Below are 17,407 nucleotides of genomic sequence, written 5' to 3'. Positions count from 1 at the left end.
GCTGACATCCTTACATCTGCTTCACGTGAAACTATTCAACATCAAGTGCAGTCTATGCATACATCTGAATTAGACACCACTATCAGAGTTTTTCGAACGGCATATAAAATTGGCAAACATAGCCGGCCATTCACAGACATGCCAATTGATTTGAATGTACAGAAACTGAATGGGCTGAACGTGGGCAGGGTTTTGCACTCCAATAAAACCTGTGGCGAAATCATCGACCACATAGCTCATGAGCTGAAGAAAAAAATGGCAAAAGACATTACAGAAAACCAAAGAAAACTCTGTGTTTTGGTCGATGAATCTACCACTATTAGTGGTAAAACGGTGCTTGTTGTGTGTCTACGCTCAGCATTAGCTGATGCTGAGCCCGAAACGTTTTTTTGGGAGCTGATCGAGTTGGATGGAACAACGGCTGATGACATCACAAAGGCGTTAATGGAAGAGATTTTAACGAGGACTTTTTAGGTCAGTGTTTCGTTTCTTTTGCATGTGATGGGGCTTCAGTCATGCTAGGGAAGAGAACAGGCGTTGCTACCCAGTTGTGTAGTAAATTCCCAAGCCTGTTTGTGTGGCACTGCTCCAATCATCGTCTAGAGCTGGCAGTTGGGGATGTGGTCAAGGAGGTCTCAGGGCTCAATCATTTCCAGATCTTTTTTGACAAACTCTATTCCTTGTTCCATGCCTCCCCCAAAAATCAGAGGCAGTTAGCGCAGTGTGCGCAAGCAGTCGGACAGCGTCTCCTGGTGATAGGGCGTGTTTTGTCCATCCGCTGGGTGGCTTCAAGTGAAAGGAGCGTCAGAGCAGTCTGGGAAAACTACCGAGTGCTTCATGATCACTTCACAAATGCTGCAAACGACACGAGCAGGGATTCCAGAGACAGAGCAAAGTACAAGGGCCTGGATGATGTGCTCACATCTGCAACGTTTGTCAGCAATCTGGGACTGATGTACGATGCGCTCACAGAGCTCAGCGACCTCTCTCGGCAACTCCAAAAAAGAGAGATGACACTGCCTACAGCAGATAGGCTCTTAACTCGAGAAATACGAGTTTTTGAATCCATGGTCACCATGCCTGGCCCACACATGACTACAGTTCATACAGCTCTAGCTGAGAAGTCCTTCAAGGGTGTTGCCCTGCGTGAGAATGGCAGGCTTGTACAGATTCATGCAGGTCAGTTTTTCCGCAGTATGGTAGAGAATCTGAGACACAGAATGACTTCCACAACCTCCTCTCATGTCAGCACAAGAGAAATCCCATTACATGGCCGGGAGGCCCGGGACAATCAGCTAATCCAGGACATGAAAGTTATCCATCCTGGAAGTTGGCCTGAAGAGGAGTTAGACGTACAGTATGGGGACGTAGAGGTGCTACGTTTGTGCGAAGTGCTGAAAGTGGACAGAAGAGAGACTGTTCAGGGCTTTCGCGAATACAAGGAAACCAGGGCATCCCGTACACCTGCTGCCATGGAGCCTCTACTGAAAGCAGTCCGAACCATCGCTGTCTCCACTAGTGAGTGTGAGCGGGCATTCAGCTGCATGAACGATATCCTTACTGCAAAAAGGAATGCTCTCTCTGTCAGCCGACTGTCCAGCCTGGTTTTCATTAAATGTAATGGACCATCACTAGGACAGTTCAATCCGGAACAGTATGTGAGGTCCTGGCTGGCAAAGGGAAGGAGAAGTGCTGATGAAAGAGCCTGTCCAGCTCCAGCCCCTGATACTGATGTCCCCAAGGCCTTCTGGAGCCTTTTCTAACAATGTGAAGTATATTGCAAAGCAGCTCAACCAGTGAGAAGACTTTTGGCATAATGTGCCGATTTGTACAGATCCTGGAGATAGAAGGACTTCAGACCAACCAGGGAGTTATCTGATCAGCTTGGTGTTCAATGTAACTCTTTACCATGGCTCAGACTTTGTTACTTGCAGTTACAGTTTCTCATTTTAGATTGTGCAAATTTTGCATTTGTTTTTACATGTTCTTTGTTCATGCTCTTTATCATTTTTCTGAGTTGGAAAGTTAGATTGCATCATAGTTTACTTTATACATATTTGTATTCTTCAGTGGTGAAGTATATTGCAAAGCAGCTCAGCCATGTGAGAAGACTTTTGGCACTTTTTCGTTTTTCGTTTTCTGAGTTGGAAAGTTAGATTGCATTCAAAATGTACAGAAATACTTAATTTTGTTAAAGCTTTTTATAAAAAATGCTTCTGACCAGAGCTTTGTTTCCTTGTCATTAATGTTGAACACCACCAGAGGGGCTCTCACCTGAAAGGTCTCTGCTTCATGTGTCTTCAGCAGAAGATCTAGACTTTGATTGCTATATTTTCAGTTAATATTGACCTTACTGAGCTTTAGCCATATCCGCTGCCTATCATAAAAAATGTTAAGTACAGTGAACCTTTCTAAAATATACAGGAGTAAAGAGACAAACCCACCAGCATTATAGTAGCCAAATTCTTGTTTGTGGGCTGTATATATAAAATTGACTTGAAAAAGTTGCTGATTTTAGAGTACTGGCACCTTTTTCATTCCAATTCAAGCACTGGTTCAAATTAACATTCCTCATTAAAGCCTACAACCTTATTATTATTGACTGTGCCATTGACTTTATCTTCCAGGTCCTCGATAGGAGCAACCCCTTCTTCTCTATTATCTCAAATGCATTGAACACAGTTCCTATTGACACCCGGGGGATTAGCATACATTATACCTTTTACTGGATAAAGAGGAATTGATGTAAGTTGGAAACAAGACAACAGCTGGTGCTGGTACGAAACAGGCCACAAGACTCCTAACAGGTTTCTGAATGTCATTTGACATTGGCTCCGACACATTAAAACATAATTTGTTATATATCATTTACGTTGTAAATGCCTTCAACATGCCGTGCGTATCAGCATTCAGTTTGGTCTTTGGTTCATGTGTGTGAATATAAATGCAGGCCTCCAAAGTCAGGCTAGGTCTATTAGAGAAACAGCTGTAACATTTACAGATTGTGATTAGGTTTATTTCTGAGGCCGAGAGCAGTCTCATGACATTTGGGGATGCACTGCAGAGTCCTGAAGGACACATAATCTATGCATCTAACAGCTCAATCACTGGCCATCACAAATAGATCCAGATTTTTTCATTTGGTGGGCCTTGAATCAACTTCATCAAGTGTGTTACCTCAGGACCGGGCGTCCACATGGGATGTTTGTGCTCTGAATATTTGTTTGTGGCAGAATCTCTGAGCCCAGTGCTCGAATGCAGTGAGTGATCAGTGTTTGTTTCTCTATCAGACATACAAACACACACTTTTGCCGCCTCCACAATTGGCTTATTTAGCCAGACTTAATGAATTCTGCCCATATGCCCCGAGCAGCTGCTATGTTGCCCCTTCCTCCCGCCCCCGCCGAGCTGCGAAGTGCCCATCCATGTAGAGACAACCTCTAGCTGTCTCTCTGGAGAAGCCTAAGCCTGCCACTCCTCTGCTGGCAGCCGGCCGGTGCTGTCTGAGGTGGGCTGCGGACGGGCCGAGGACTCAGATTAGGGCCCAGTGATCACGGGTTGTGGCTGGCCTCTAATGATTGGCCCGAGCATCGCTGGATCAGAGAGGGGATTAGAGGGAGAGAGAGAGATCCAGAGACGCTGTTTGGCATATGCTTGCATCCAGCTTCTCAAAGTGACCTCTCTCTACTTCCTCATCCTGCTTCTCTCTCCACCTTTTATTCTCTCCGTGTCTCTCAGTGCACACAGTATATCCTGATGCTGCAATGCTCAGAATGACCTCTCACTGTCTGGGTGCAGCGAATTCAATCACGTCAAAACAGCTACAATATGTACATCATTTCTAGTGAGGAAGACAGTTGTGTTCTTAGAGAGCTTTTTGGTTATGGCGGTTGCCTTCAGATGAACGCGGTGTCACTGGGAGGTGAGCTGAGTCTGAGGCCATGTTGATGCTGTGTATATCAGATCAGGCGATACAGGCCTCACATGGGTTTAGGGGTGTAATTTGTTTTTCCTTGACATTTTTCTATTAAAATAATGGAGCCATTACTGCTGTAGGAATCCAGGTTGCCCCAGTGCATGCTTCTGTAATCCGATATTTCATTCAAAATGTTCCAGTAATGACACAATGTTTAAAATCCTTTGATTTGATGGGACTCTTCCAACATGGCGGTACACCAAAATCTCAGAGTTTATGTCGGAGAAGAAGTTTTCTCGTGTGAATGTACACTGTTTATTTTTCAAGCTGCAGTTTGATCCTGTAGACATTGTAAAATCTTGAGTCCAATGTGCACCATCTGAGCACGGGGAGTTCTCAGGCCATTGAGTTTAAATGGGTCATTTATCTATGCTTTTATTGGGTCCCTCGGTGGAAATGACTTTTCGTTTTGTGGAAAAGAATACAAACGGAAGAAAGTAATACACTTTTAATAAAAAAGGGACAATGCCCCTGTTACTGTAATGTACTTTCCTGCTCCTCGTCGACAGGCTTGTTAATGTATTTTGATATTGGGCGCTAATTGGAAGGATAGAATAAAGATAATATGCTTCCAGCTCTACCTAATATGCTGTGGTGTTGACAGAAGTTTATACATCTTATCTGGTCTCAATATCTGCCTCCCATATGGCCCAAAAGCAATATGCTGATGTGTAATTAAAGAAAATGGGGAGATGTGGAGATAGCATGGGGCCCAATGCCGGGGCCCCACAGACTCAGAGTGAGGGGTGAGGACAGACACGCTGAAGCTCAAGGAGTATTAGGACCAGTTAATTCCACCAGGGGCCGCGTGCCTGTCACAGGTTCCCTGTCGCTGACCCGGCCAGCGTCAGTCAGGTGCCATGAAGCGGTCATGAGAGGATTATTATCAGTTTAAAAAGACAACAAAATAAAGACATCCCCCTTTTAAAGCCAGGACAAGATCATATTTTACACATTCATTTATTTTATAACATGACTACCATGACTATCAACCGTATTCAAATGGAGCTCGTGCCCTTTGAAACGAGCCTCAAAAAGCAGCCGCAGTATTGATTTGCCACAAAGACTCCATGGTATTTCATGTTTAAAGCAGAAATCCTCGCCACACAACCAAGGCAGTCAGATCAATATCATTTTTTTAACAAAAGGGGATTTACTTTTGAAATAGCTAGATTAAACAGATGTTTTATTTTTCATTAGATATACTGCACCTTAAAATACCTGCAGGGGGTGGTGGGAGAGGAGGGGGAAATACTCCACAAAAGGTCTTTTTTAAGACCGAAAGTTTGACGGGTTGAAAAGTATTTTCAGTTTTGTCAGTGCTATTTTTTCCCTCTCTTCTTTAGTTAATATTCTGTCGCTCTAGGTCCTTTTTTGTTTACCCCAGGTGGGCTTCGACATGAAATGGCTGGGACGGTGGCAGCTTTGAATGCCCCTGGGCATCTTACTCATGTTGTCAAAGAACCCGGGAGGGGGAATGAGAGTTTTTTAAAAAGTGTAAACCACGACACAGGGAAAAAAAGCTTCTGTTCTTTTTGTAGCAGCGTGATTGGTTGATTCATTATTATTATTTCCTGCTTTCCCCTCATATGTTTTTAGTGCTGCCGAGGGTTGGGAGGCGAGACAGGGGTTTGAACATGAAATACAGTCGAGCTTCACGTTTGTCATGTATTTTATTATTTCCCTTCCTCACCTCTCAGTCCTGTGCGCGAGGTCCTTCATTTTTCACATGACTGGTTTTCTTATCATTGTGGGCGCTCTCCGCTGGCCTATGAGTGACTTAAAGGCAATAAAACACACAACATTCTGTAAAACACGGATGGCTCTCTGATCGCAGAGGCCCTGCAATGCTTCTCCTGGAAATTATGATAATAACTCAGTGGCTGTTGGAGTGGGCAGGTCGCTGGTGGGGGACGGGGGGGGCAATGGGATGGGGTTCACCAAGGTCCTCTGAGCAGGGACAGGTCAAGGTGGCCTGTTGGGCCTCGCCACGAACCCCCCCTCTGTCATAAACTCTTTCCATCATGCAGGACGCCGCCTGCAGCCAGGTACACAGCTAAACCTCTTTGTCTTGTAGCCACTGGCGATAAAGCAAGGGCTGATGGGAGAGTAGTTGTGTTGGCCCCCCCGGCAGTGGCGAGGTCAGCCAAGGAGCTTATCATAGCCAGCCGAGAAAACGCCTGAGTCAACACAACTCCAGTGTTCGCCCTCCGAGGGTCACAAACACACTTATGTTAATGTTCTTTTGAACTATTTGTATTCCTTTTGAGGAGGAAACAAAAGTCAACGAGAGCACTGTGTGTCTGGATGATTTTTGGTGTCTGGATTGTGGCTAGGGGCGGAGGGGAATGGGTGGATGTAGCCCCACAACACCTCTCAAGTGTGTGAATGAGAAGGAGCGAGGACAGGAAGAGAGCGCGCGCTCCACCACTGAGGTGCTGACAGAGGGGATCGAGGGGCTGAGATTGCACCTGTTCCGGCCCAGCAGCCTCCCAGCAGGGTCTCGCCTGGGTCTCAGCCTTCTCCTGGCATCTGTGATGGGGGCTAGGGCCAGTCCCACCTCCAGCGCTCGCTCCACCTCTTATTTGCTTGTGGAAGAGAGACGAGAAACACTGGAGGCTCCATCTGCCGAGGGCTCTCCTCTGTCTCTGCGGCCCACCTGGGGAAGGGGGTTGCTGGGCCTCCGCGACTCTGCCACGGGGGTCTCACAGTGGTAGACCACAGCGCGGCACGTCACATGCCAGCTGGCCAGGCTCTTTTCCACTGTAAACAGAGACTAATGACCACTCAACACACCAAACACATAGCCCTCGGTAGAGTGGAGGAGGGGGGAGGCAAGGCAGGGGGGAGAGGTTTGGTTTGGATGAAGCAAAGCAGCATCCTGAGGTTGCTGCACAGGGTCTGCTGCTGCTCGAGAAGCTGTTTGTGCCCGGAGAGAGAGCTTACCGTCACAGTGGGACGTTGGTAGAGCTACTCTCTGGGTCCACTACATCACAGTCCGCTGGTTTCCTGCATGCGAGCAGCATCACAGGCCTCCCAGTGCTCCGCGAGCCCCCAGGCTCAAGCAGGTCCCCCCCGCTGAGTCTGTAAAGCTCTCATGTTGGATCTCTGTCCTGAGGAACTGTAGCCATGGCACCGGGCCCTGCTGAAAACCATTCCTAATTAATTTTGTGACATCCTCTTAAATTGTCCAAACCTTAGAAACGGTTTATGTGTAATGTGAAAACATTTCGATAATGAACGCCAGGCGTTTTACCTAAATCATTTGACTTTAACTGTATGTTGGCGGCCTTGAGTTTTGTGCCTACAAATTGAAGGACATCTCTGTGTCTCCAAAGCTCAGTTTTCTGTAGAATTCCCGTCCTTCTATCAAATTCCAATTATATTTTTAGCATCGTCCAACCAGATAATTTCATATACGTCCTACCCTGATGTCCCCAACACATGCATTTATAGATATACATACATACAGGGATATAAATATATGAAATGCAGGATAGGAGTAATGTGACATTGGGTGTTATTCCCCAGTTAGGCAGGCAGAGGTAGGGAGGTCACTCGGCTACACTGGTCCACTGGAGTGACTTGGCTTCCTCGACAAACTTGCAATAAATATCTGGCCATCATTTATTTTAATTCACTCCTTTCTTGCTCAGATGGAATGGATTCTTAACCTTGTAGGACAAGGACACCCGCATTCTGCCTGCCTTGCCTTAGCTGCTAAATTATTCTTCATTCTTCAGGGGGAATACAAAAAGGAGTCCGGCGTTGCTCAAACTGTCAGCTCCAATGAAAAGCACGTCTGAAAACGTTGTCACTGAACCCCTGGACAAGGAAAAGACGGGGAGTGGGCAGTGAAAGACAAGGGTGAGGGAAGTGGGGGAGAGAGAAAAGGGGGGAAGGGGGGAGTCAGCAGCCTCCAGAGTGATTTATTTGCCAAATCAGGACACAATGAGTCGATTATGAGTCCTCTAATAAGAGAGAGTGTTTGGGGACCCACTAATTGGGCATGATTGAGTTGCAGTCTGGGAGCCGGGCGAAAAGGGAACCTGGTTCGGCGGCTGTCATGCAATCATCAGCTAATCAGAGCTTTGAAATTAAAACTGCGTGTTTAGGGTAGAGGACGGGATAATGGCAGGGACCTGTCTGAGCTCTGAGGCTGCCTGAGGAGACGTTTATGGTGTGCTTGTGTTTGTCTATGTATTTGTTTGTGTATGTGTGTTTATAACTACAGTATGTGTGCAGTGGAGAGAGCAGATTATTGTGTGTGTGTGTGTGTGTGTGTGTGTGTGTGTGTGTGTGTGTGTGTGTGTGTGTGTGTGTGTGTGTGTGTGTGTGTGTGTGTGTGTGTGTGTGTGTGTGTGTTTGGGGCCCTCTCATCTCTGACTGTGGTCTGCGCTGGTCTTGATGAGGACAGTGAAGGAGCTGTAATCAGCCCAGCCCTTGTACGTATACTTGAAGTGTGTGTGTGTGTGTGTGTGTGTGTGTGTGTGTGTGTGTGTGTGTGTGTGTGTGTGCGTGTGTGTTTGTGTGTGTGTGTGTGGTGCTTTATATTTCCAGGTTACAAATCAATGTGTTTATTTTCCATGACAATTAGGATTTTAAATAATGTGTCTATTTAATATAACTGTAGAAGCAAGTGTAAATATTTGTATATAAATATATTTGTACACTTTTATATAACATTTACAAATAATTTAAGGTGACTCAACAACCACTCAACAACCTTTCATTTGGTCTGGTTGGCAGTTTAACATGATTAAAAAGCATCTACTTAATAAAAAGGAAAATAAAAGCTTCGTTTTTTTTATTATAAGCACATGTTAATAAAAACACAAAGCACTATTTAATTTAACTTAGCAAGCAGCGTTAAAACATCCCAAACGAAAGGCTTTATTTTTTACAAAACAGCATTGGGATTAGACTGTGGTGGCACGGTTGTGTTCTCGTGTCGTCACTAGGGGGCAGTGTTTATCTGCAATGCATCGCGAGAGCAAACATACAGGACTAATTGATGTCAGGTGCTTTCTCTGAATGTGTGCTGAAAACAGGGATGCAAAGCAGAGCATCACAACAAGAAGGCAGTACAATTACAGCCTCTGTGTTACAGGTAAGAAGGAAATATTACTTTGAAAGACTATTCATCTAGATTTGTAACTTTATTGCAGGCATTTTGACTTGCTGATCATTTTTGCTCTAGCATAAAGGCTGCCCTAGTTTGATGCTAAACTGCTACAACAAATGTTGGTTGAACACTTTTTGATGTTTGAATACAATTGTCTAATTACATTAATAAGCCTGGCCCGTCAGACTGACGACTCCACGTCCACAGAGTGATTGACAGTCATTAAACATTTCGTTTTTGTTTTGTTTACCCTAACAATGTTAATGTGGTTGCTCAATCACAAAACCCACAGTGGACTATACTATACATTGTTTATATACTGTAAGCCTTCGTTTGTACTGTCAAAAATCACTGAGTATAGCCTTTTACCATAGTGAGGTTTCAGTTATGTTAATGTAGCTTTACCCTTTTGGTTTGCAGCAGGGTGTTTAAGAAAAACAAGGTAGGAAAAACTACACAATATTCTAAAACATTATATGCATTTTGTACTGCAATGGGTGTTTTATGATTTTATGTCTTAGTTTTTTTTTATGTGGCAGAAAAACTAATTGCATGGCGTGTGGCCTTAATGTGCAGGACTGGAATTTGACTGCAGTTAGAGTAAGCGTAATATGTCCAATATTTTATAATTGAAAGATTTTGATAATTATAAAGAAAAATATGTTATGCTAATTTGAGGTAAAGTAGATGGTATTAAGACCAACTCAATAATTCAGATTCTCAGTAGCAGTATGGAAAATATTTACATTTTTTAATTATCTCATAATTAATACATTTTCACATGTTTGATGTTGTCCATGCTGTTATGTTAAAATGAAGGGATCAGTAGACTCCTAAAGTGACACCTGTGTGATGTGTTTCAATCTTAACTGCATTTGTTTGGGGGAATAACTTGTTCACTATTCAATTTCTCTGTCTGAGCTTCCCTATTTCCTGTCTGTCTTCAAATAACCCTCGCAACAAACCAACAAACAGTATTTCTTTCAATCCTCCTAAGGCCTTGTCTAATTGTAAATGTGCCCTACATCTAAAGAGGCCCTCACTATACAAATCTGAAGTGGGTTTAGGCATAAATGGGATTAATTCCCAAAGAATGTCCTTTGCTCTTCCTCCCATAATTTCATTTGCAGGGTCCACAGGATGAATAGCCAAGCAGGCAGTGAAGTGGAACTGGAGGACAGGCCTTGCGGGGCCTTGCTACACCGCAGCCTTCAGGTTATGTTACCTTGATAATGTCACAGCTGCAGGAACCGCACCGCCCACCGTACAGGACACAGGAAATCCAATTATCTGCCTTCTAATGTGTGGGAATTTTACGCTCTCATTTCTTAGAATCTGTCTCCAGCTTTGCTCGAGGGCAAACCTACCTGAGAGAGATTCCTGGGATTGTTATTCATTTATTTATTTATTTACCAGGAAGAACTAACCTTTCTGCTTAAAAGTTAGAACGTAGCAGAACCCAAATAAAAAATAGTTTCAACTTCACAAAACCATTTGACAAAGATTTAGAAGTGAGAAGTCATGGAATTGATTAAACATAATTGACCTCCTTTTTGTGCTTTTTAATTAAAATGTGATGTCAATTTCCTACACACCATAACATGGCTGCACAAACCACAGACAATCACACCGAAAGACAAACAGGAGCAACCCACATTCGTCCTGGAGTCAACCAGGTCTTTGTGATGGCTGTATATGGGGGCATGTCCCCCCACCTACCTGGACCCCCGACTGTTTTTGATTTAATTAAAGAGAAGAGGGTGCATCAATTTCAAGCGCATGGCGGGGAGATGACAGTACACAAATTGAAAGTAAGCATCTCAGTGGAGCAGGGAGGAGGCCGGCCCATCATTAACATAGAAGACAATTCTGTGTGCAATGTAACAAGATTAGAAACATTATCATCATTCCAGCGCTAGTCATAAAGCTCTGCCATGGAGAGCAGAAAAGAACATCTTAGGAAGGCTCTGTACGTCATGGTATTGAGCTGAATCACATTCCTAGTATTTTTATACTCTGTAAAAACATGTAGCTCGTCCCTAAGGGAGGTTTCGTATTTTCTGATACTTTACCCCACACAGCAGTGATTATGTATCGCACAAGTGATTATATATCCAGCCACCCCCCCCCTCCAGCACAGATCCAGTGTTTCAGGCTTTCCTTTCGGTCCGTTTTGAAGGAATGTGAATGGGCTCTGAGCTCGAGGAGGAGCGCTATTAATGAACGGTAAAGACAGATGAGTCTCCCTCATGCCAAGCAGGTTGCCTCAATTGGATTACTGAGGCTGAGATTGGGATAGATAGCTGTCTATGTGCCAAGTGGCCATTAGCCCGTCCAATATGCCAATATGACTGTACACAAAAACACGCTCAGGATTCCCCTCAGTGATCTCAACACTCAGACCAGTCAGCAGCTGAGCATTTTCTAAAGCATTAAGTCTGTACGGGGCATACTAATGAGCAATAAACATTTATCAACTGTGATAATATGGCGGTTAAATAGTTGATTTAAGAGCTGTTCTTTAATTCCGAGTGGCACCTGAGCCAGTTTCCCGCACTGCTTTCATTGTTCAGGAAAAACTAATATCAGCTTCCTGTACAAGTGATCCGTCAATGGCTGTCACACTGTACTTCATGAATGGAAAGCTGCCCATTCCTGGCATGCATCATGAACGGGTTGTTGAGGCTGATGTCATGTTCTCCGAGAGGCGATGATGGGCACCGTAGATGTCAGTGGACACCAGGGGCCCCTTCTCCAACCAACTATACAAATGGGCATGAGTGTGAAGAGCTGGGAAATGTTATCAATCACCCGGCGTCCCGGCGGAGGAGCTGCTGGCGTTTGTGTAGAGAGTCCCACTCATACTGATCCATATAAAAGGCTGTGTGATGTATTGGAGCAGATGAGCAGGGGCCGGCTCTGACACATGACTGACAGCTAATTTGACAGCCCCAGGAAAGTGTGCAGGGAAGTTTCAATCTCATCTAATGCTGCTGAAGGAATGAAATTGTGGTGTGAGATTATGTTTTCATGTTATATCCCCTCTAGGACAACACGGGCTGAATGGGATGAATATGATGTGGACGAGAAGGTACCTATGGAGCCAGTGGAGACCTCCTGACCCCCCTCAATCCACTTCAGTCTGGTGAATCAGGTTTCTGAGGAAAAACAAGGAACTGAACCCGGCTCACAGCCATATATGTGGGTAAACATAAACATTTTTTCTGTCATGCATTATCAATCAGCTGTCTCGTGGGGATCTCCATACAGGTAATCTGTGTCATTCAATCGCCTCACCACAAGACCTGGGTCCTCCTGAAACAGGATAGCCACAAAACAGACATTAATATTAAGTGCAAGAGAGATCAGCTTCTGTTTGGCCTGCTGTCCCTCCTCCTCCTCGTTTTATAAGTGCAGAATATCTGGGTAGGCCGCCAGCATCTTGAAATCAATATCCCGTACACTGCAGTATTACTTTACACTCTTTGTCAGGATATTGCTCGCATACCTTTTCCTATGGTCAATTAATAGACAGGACATTAAATGAGCCCCTTGTAAAAATATTTCCACATGCCCCACTCAAAGGTCACAGAGGTCACAGAGCATTTCTTAATTACACAAGAAATGTAAAATTATTTTACCAGAAACTATAAAAGCCCAGGAGACTCAAACCTCCCAATGCCTGCTCCCACAATGATCAATCATTGAGGGCTAATTAGCCATTTTATAGCTATTAAAAAAAAGACACTCAGCCCTTTTCATTATGCCCCATCTATTTTCCCACCATTACGGCCTTTTCCTTTTTTCTTTTTCAACTTTTAAAACTTCTGCTGCACTGAGTAACAAAGCATGGACTTTCTTCCCCTCCGTCCAGTGCCTTTTGCTCTCAGAATGAGGTCAGCAGTTGGCCCGCCAGCGTATAGTGTCAGCTGCTGTTTTTCCATTGAAACACTCGGGTGTTTAGCTCTCTGACAGCCTGACGTTGGCCTCTTAGCAGCCCGGTGACCACAGAACCTGATCCCACACGGTCAAGCTGTGTGTGTCTGGCTAGTCTAAACTCACCGTCCCTAAACATGTCACACAAACATCTTCCTCCTCTCCTTTAACCTCGCTCTTCTCCGTCTGTTTCTGCACTTTTCTGCCTGACAGCGTCCACATTTCCCCACCAATGCTGTCGAAGCTCTGCGAATGTTCGTATTGTCTAAGTGATCATTAAAATATATGGAGAGCTGACTTCATCTGGCCCGCTAGGCCACACTGGCATAAGTCATAATGATGACACTGTAAGAAGCCGTGTCCACGCTGGCCCCTTCTTCCAGGCAAGTGAAATGATATAATTAGGCCAGTAAGAGGTGAACGCTCCAGATTGGATAAGTTATTAAATGTTTGGATGAACCTGAGCTCCATTTCCCTAACTACCGCTGTCTTCCTCCCACTCCCCCCCCCCTCTTTCCATTAGCCCATTAGCAGTTATGTGATACTATATGCTGATGGGGCAGTAAATAGAGAAAGTGGGTAAATTAAGTTTGACCACTGGTTGTGCTATGGACTGCTCTTATAAGGAGCCGCTGAAGGACACTGCAAGACTAGGAGAAACACATCTCTGAGGGACCCCCCACAGACCCCATGGTACAGTGTGAGCTCAGCTTAGTTTGTAAACTTGAAAAATGTCCCTCCGACCTTCATAATGATCCGAGACGGCACGTTATGTTGATCGCAATCTTTAAAAACACATGTAAGTCCCACAGCTCACCGTTTCCACCCCATGGAGCCGTGGAAAGCGATTGTACTGTACAACAAACGCAGGTCGGACGGGCAGAGATGTCAAATTTAACCCATCAGATTGCTCAATTTGTCTCCAGTTAAGCTGTAATGGAAGGCAGCGCACTGAGGTTGACAGCGTGCCTACCGCTGGGCCCTTGAGCCTCGGTGTGTGCGCCAATACGTGCGACTGTGTGTGTGTCGCGCTCCACCAGAGGGTCTCACCAAGCATGACTGTGTTATTCACACTGACGAGTTCCACTGTTCACTGTCACCTCTCATTGTGAGGGGAAATAAGCCTGTGGAGAGAGCTGCAGCCAGGGGAGGGTGGAGGATAGAGGATAACTCCCACTCCCCCAATCCACCCTTACATCCACAGCCCGGGGACTATTCCAAAGAGAAACTAATATTAGGGCCCCATTCGTTCAAACACGTGACAGACAGAAGCAGATATTCAGATGCAGCACGTTCAACAGTCTGGTTTTTCTACCACATTCTTCCAGACAGTAGCAGAGGTTTAGCTGTGTGTGTGGCCGAGTTCGGGGAAGGGGGGGGGGGGGGGGCCGTCGGGTGTGATGGTGTTTGATTTGTTGTGAAGACTGGAGCAGCAGGACTCAGCAGAGTCCAGGTTGACCCAGCAGGCCCGCCGAGAGTGACACTTCCTCTCTGTGTCTCGTCCTGCGGAGAGCCCTGACAGCGGGGGCCGGTGCTGAGCCGCGTCCCCGTTCATAATCACCAGAACCAACCACCCACAGCAGGAGGGGGGGGGGGGGGGCTCTGTTATCTGTGTCACCCCACTGCCCCCTCTCCATCCACCTCCTCCTCCTCCTCCTCCTCCTCCTCCTCCTCCTCCTCCTGCTGCTGCTCTGTCTTTGGCCCTTCTCCAGAGAGACCAAAAAGCCGCTCTCTCTCGACTGCCTGATTGTTTTTGTTCCTGCGAGCAGACAAATAGAGTTTGGCCTCTTACAAAAGAAAATTCCGGAGCTCATCTGATCTCACTGCCCTAAGGAGTGGCCTGGCCTGAAGGGCTAGTGATTGGAAAATTACAGTGCTGCTCAGACCATATTGTCAGGGAGTCTCAGCCAGACTCTTTTTCTCTTTGTGTGGAGGGACATCAGCTGAATGGCCAATGGTGCTCTTTAAATGCATCCATCAGGGCTGTGGAGTGATTGGCTTTTGGCAGAGTTAATTCACATCTGGATCACTTGTTTGGTCATTCTAATTTAGGTAACTTTGTTTAAAATATTAGTGGAAATAGATCAAATATGCTGGTAGGTAGGATGTTTGCAGGGCAGATAGACCTCATTTTAAAAATCTGAATCGATGAATCTCAATTAAAAAGTCAGACCTATATTAATCGAATACATTCTGAATGTTCTAGTCAGCAATATGTGGTGTGAGACAGCAGTCAGAGATTTGGTCTTTGGGGGGGAAAATACCTGTTGCGGCTCCTGGCCGATGTTCAAGACGCCCATTCCTTCTACACAAGTGGCTCTCTCAGAAGTGATTACAATTGGTGGGCAAAGGAGGATTAAAACAAGGGTCTTGTCAGCACAGACCCTCCAGATTTGAGGTCTGATTGCGTGTATTTTTGTGTGTGTGTCAGTGGGGGAGAGAGAGACAACGTACAAGAGTATACTGTTGCCTCATCCAAGCCATCATCTCCTGACGAGCAACGGCTGGAGCCATCCTCATCCTTTTGTTTTTTCCTCCACCCCCCTCTCTTTTATCCATCCTCCCCTCTCCCCCTTTCCTTCTTCTCCTCACCCTCTTCCCTATCTCTGCTTCTCTTCCACCCCTTGTCCCTGGCCCTCTGCCTGCTCTTTCGCTCACCCCCCATGTTCGCAAATCACTTCTTCCCGTGTCAGCAGGTAAATTGTTTTGTCCTCCCATTCCCTGCTTTCATTACCTTGTGTAAATTAAGCGATATGTCGTCCACCGGTGCGCGCCAGAGCACTCACTGCGCCAACGCCAAAATCATGAGATTTGGCATAATAAATGAAGACAAACTGGCAGTAGCAGTGCTCCTCTCCGCGCGGGCTCGCCTTCATTATTCGCTTAACTTGCCGGAGAAAATGACTTAATCCTGACCTGTGTATTTCGTCCCATATTCACTCCAGATAAAAGCCTTTTTACAGCGCACAACAATTTATATTCCAGCAAAGAGGCTGCTTTTCTCTGTCAGTTTTCCAATCTCAGCTCCTGAACACACGTCATTAAACTTGTCTTGCCTTCCTGTATTTGTCCATCAGTCCTTCTTTTTACATAAAATCTGGCAGCATTATTCTGGGATTTGATGGCACCCACTCATTTTTCCCCCTTGGTATGTTTGATTGGAAGAAATATAGCCGGGCTGGGGCTATCTCCTCTCTTCTGTGGAATCATGCACTTGATGAAATAGTGTTCCCCCTGCAAGAATAATAAAAACAGACTAGGCATTACAGGGGGCTCTCAATCTGCCAGCTGGGCTGAGCTGAGCGAAAAACCCACCCTGCTCCTGACAGATTTTTATAGTTATCCCAGCAGATAAATGGAAACGGGTGACCAGGCTGGGTAAGGCTGGACAATAGCATGAGGCGGGGTGTGAAAGGGTCGACCACCAGAGACCTCTTTCCTGCTGTTCTCGGAGAAATTGGGTAAAACACAGATCAAACAAAAATAATTCATCAAATATAGTTTAGTTAGTGTTACACCTTTGCCTCTTCATATCGTGGTAGTGGAAGAGAGTTAATGTCCTGCGTCACACTGTGGTCTAGCTCCATTTAGGATGAACTGTACGAGATGAAAAGGGTGAGTGCAACTGTCCTCAGATAGGTGTTCACTTTCCAATTTAGAAGTGTCAGCATTACTATAATATCATGCTCACTTTAATGTAAAAGGTCAATGACACTTTGCATAAGCTCTTTCTTTCACTGTCACTGGAGCAGATCCCGTACTTAGTTACAGTCGTTAGTTACTTAGTTTGGTTCTTTGGTTTAGCATGAGATGGAAGCTGTTTTGGCTTGTTTTAAAGATGTTACACATTGCTTGAAACTACTTATGTGAAGTTTATTCATGGTATACTGTATAGCACTAGGGCTACAATTAAAGATTATGTTTATAATCAGTTATTCTATCAATTTTCTTGATTAGTTGATAGTTTCTTCTTTTTTTTTTTAAACCTACAATTTCTTAGTGCCTATAAGGAGATGTTTTGAGAATGCCGTCCAACGGTCCCAAACCCAAAGACATTCAGTTCACTATTATATAAAACAGAAGAACGCCGTAGATCCTCATATTGGAGAAGCTAAAACCTGTGAATTGGCATTTCTGCTTGAACATTTTTTTAAATGATAAATGAGTTAAAACACTTTAATGAAACTCTAAATAGGAAACACAAGAAAGATGTCAAGATGTAGTCAAATCAAATTGTTGTTGTGTTCTGCCAAAATTCCAACTCAAAATGATACCTTCTCCTACATCAAACATTTAAAATAAATATATTTTATCTTCAACGTTATATTTTTGAGTTTCATGTGAGAATGTAAATTCTCCTCAAAACAGAC

The sequence above is a fragment of the Gymnodraco acuticeps genome, unplaced genomic scaffold (genome assembly GCF_902827175.1).
Source record: "Gymnodraco acuticeps unplaced genomic scaffold, fGymAcu1.1, whole genome shotgun sequence".
Taxonomy (NCBI): domain Eukaryota; kingdom Metazoa; phylum Chordata; class Actinopteri; order Perciformes; family Bathydraconidae; genus Gymnodraco; species Gymnodraco acuticeps.
This window is presented reverse-complemented; position numbering follows the sequence as displayed.